We start from the raw sequence: 3,737 nt of genomic DNA on the forward strand, positions 1-3,737 counted from the left end.
ATGACGTGTTTCTGTCTGGACGCCGCCGCACTCCGCTGTTAGGAAAGGTAACAGGCTGGAAAGCGTGCTTCTGTCATGTCACAGCGGTCAGCGCGTTTTACTGAATGGTTGAGTTAAGTCGATATGTTCACTATTACAAAATTTATATTCACGCTGATGAAGATGAAGAAGGGACAAATAAAAGAAAGAGCGCAGCTGGTATAACGTCCACACTGTATACGGAGATTAGTGCATTCTACAGTGGTGTGTGCCTCTCAAAAGCTGGCATTACTAAAAGCATTAACTGGCCCCAACTGTTACTATCCATCTCATAGGTGTGTGTGTGTGTGTGTGTGTGTGTGTGTGTGCTGAGTGGGTCTGCCTGTCAGTGTGTGGGTGGTAGGATGAGTCAGACACCTGTGAGTGTCGCGCTGTGGAGTGAAAGATGAGCTTCCTGTCTCGCTCTCAGCTGCTGTGCTTTGCTGGGAGACATGGTGTTGTTTCTGAGGTGATGCGGCCCTGACAGGCTGCACCTGAGAAACAGAGAGCATGACTACACATGCCACTCCAGCGTCGCCCACAGGACGTCACATGACAGGAATGTGCAGTGACGGTGACGCAGTGACGGTGAGGCAGTGACGGTGAGGCAGTGACGGTGACGCTGTGACGGTGACGCAGTGACGGTGACACTGTGACGGTGAGGCAGTGACGGTGAGGCAGTGACGGTGACGTAGTGACGGTGACGTAGTGACGGTGACGTAGTGACGGTGACGCAGTGACGGTGACGCAGTGACGGTGACGCAGTGACGGTGACGCAGTGACGTTGACACTGTAACTCTGCGGGCCTGAGAGTGGGCATCTGTGCATCTCTCTCCTCTGCCCCTGAGCTCATTAACAAACGGGAGCTGATTCACCATGGCAACCCCACAGGTGACTGCTGCGTGTCACATTATGGCCATGTGACATGAGGAGAGACCTGGAGGAAGTGGGGGGGCATCTGTCCATGAAGGCATTTTAAATCTGCTCACAAACACTGCAAATGTAAGAATGAAGTGTGTTTTAAACAAAGCCTTTTGTGGAACTTGAAACATGGCTCAGTAGTCAATACACATCTATTGCTGAAATTATGAAACATATGAAGTTGTTATATTACTACTGATTGTTGATAGCAGGACACAGCTGTTTTCATTTGTGTGGGGTCCAGTGTACCTGTGGGCTCAGAGCAGCAGGTTTGACTGATGTGTGAAGCACCGGGAGTCACACTGCGGCGTTGTCTCACCTGAGCAGCGTAACCTGTGAGTCGCAGTGACAGACACACACCTGGTCTGATGCACTTCCGCACCTTCACCTTCACGTTTCTGTTCCTCCTCATCCTCACTGCCTCCTGCAGGTCTCTCCTCTCTTAGCAATCAGCTTTGTTCCATGAGTGTGTATGCGTGTGTGTGTGTGTGTGTGTGTGTGTGTGTGTGTGTGTGTGTGTGAGTGTGTGTACGTGCATGTGTGTGTGTGCTCGGTGGAGGGTGTGTTGGTTAGTGACCCTCATAAGCAGAGACAGGAGATTCAATCCGTGTGCCGCGCTCGTTATAATTAGCGTGTCTGAAGCGCAGCGGCAGTCCGCAGGGAGGCGCTAATGACGGGGCTGTCTATAGCGGGATTGTCAGGCCGCGGCCCAGAGGGGGGTGATCTGGCCGCCAGCGTCCCCTGGCCAATGATCTGATCGTCAGTCCCCCGGATCCATAGGGTGGCATTTGGCTGAGCACACACATCGGACGCTGACGTGCGTGTTAAAGACAGCGGATCCGATACTCACACATTAGCGCTGCTGCGGCCGATATTCAGACTGGATGGGTGATGTCAGTTTAGCCCACCCGCAAACCGGGAAACGGGAGAGCTCCTCGTGCTCATTTACTAGAGACGGGGAAATTAGTGTTGTTTCTCATGTGCAGCTGAGTTAAAACTCCCTGATTAAATGCTTTATGAATAAAAACGATGCTTGCCTCTTATGCAGTTATTCTTCTGCGTATTGGATAATGTTCATTTATTCACTCTTTGAGTATGCTATCAGTACAGTTTTATTAACTAATGATCAGCTATCAAGATAAACTGGCATATGTGGTGCTGCAGGGCCTCCCATTGATACGGTTTATTGTGTCAGTAGCTTTTCCGCTCTGCTGCACTCGGGGAGTGAACTAACCGCGCAGTACAGTGGGAACGCCAGACAGAGAGGTCTCTAACTGCACTGTAACCACATTTTAACAGCGTTACAAAATTCATGAACAACAGAACTGACTGTTAACTGCATGCATGGAAGTTCTAGAGCATGAATCTCCATTTTAGCAAAAAGTAAAGTACAGACAACCCCATACACAGAGATACATACACACATAGACAGAATGAGGAGTATGATAGCCCCGTGTTACTGGGACACTCATTGAATCTATAAATAATGTAATCAGAATCAGCTTTATGGAGGGGGGGGCGGTAACACTGTTATCCTGGTCTGAATTCCTCTGGCTGAACTCCGCATGCAGGGAGACAGGAATGCACAGCTGCTGTGGAAAGCCCAGGGAAGCAACGCTCTCAAATTCCGTTTAAATAAAGTTTTACATTAAAACTGTTTAGAATTTTAGTTTTACCTATGTAGTTCAATGATTGGACTTATTTTAGTTTGACCTTTTAGATTTTGTGAATAGTCTCATTTCTCCTAAAGAACTTTTTTATAAATCAGACTCAGGGTTTGATGTGTGAGAAGCTGTGTTTCCTGCCATGCATAATGAGTGCCAGAATCCCGCGGGGTCTACAGGCTGCGACCTGCAGGCGTCTCCAGGCTGCCTTCTCTTCACTGCCGCTGACAGTGGCCGCGAGGCAGGCGCCTGGAAGAGATGATTTACACCTCCACAACAGGAATGCAAACTTTCGGTGACGTCTGCATGCAGGGCGAAGGAGTCTGGAACAGCTCCACGCGCATAAGACTGCACTCCAGAAAGCAAACACAGACAGCAGGAAAATGCCCTCGCAACACAAGTACCTTATTAGCAGAGTAGAAAAAGGGATTATACTTCTTAAACTAATGTTAGCTGATCAAGAGAAACTGTCAAGTAATCAAACAATGTTTTTTAAAGCAGGCGAGATCCCTGTAATTCATAAGTAGCTTGTTTTATACGTGCAGGACTGATTAATCCGCTCCATATGTGTTAGTCACACACTGTACTGAATCCTGCCACATGCTGCACTGATGAAGTGTCTGAGTGAACTACAGTGCCCACAATGCCTTTCACCTCATGTGTTGACAGATGTCGTCAGTATGTACTACAGCCTCCTTGTACTCAGAAAATAGTTCCAAAAAAGTGACACCAGAATATGTCACCTGGATAGAAGGTGGAGAGTTTTGCAACCAGCCTTACAGCCAATGAGAATGCAGCGGGTGTCGGCCAGGCTCCTCCCCACGCAGATGGAGTTTGGGTCGGTATCATTGACAAATGGGGTTCTCTGCCTGTGGCTCAGGTAAACACCCGCTTATCAGGATTAACTTCATTCTTTTCGGCAGGGAAAACAAGGGCTTTCGGGAATCCCCTGATCGTTTGGGGCACCCCCCCCACCCCCCATCCGAGCATCTACTGTTACTGTCTTGTGAGGCTCTGTTTATACGCACCGAAGCTGAGGTCAGTGTCAAAAGACTCAGTGTAAATATCTCAGTGTAAAATGCTTAGTGTAGAAGGCTCAGTGTAAACGGTCCTGTTTGAGTTGCATTGTCAGTG

Source organism: Megalops cyprinoides, chromosome 21, assembly GCF_013368585.1.
Source record: "Megalops cyprinoides isolate fMegCyp1 chromosome 21, fMegCyp1.pri, whole genome shotgun sequence".
Classification (NCBI taxonomy): Eukaryota; Metazoa; Chordata; class Actinopteri; order Elopiformes; family Megalopidae; genus Megalops; species Megalops cyprinoides.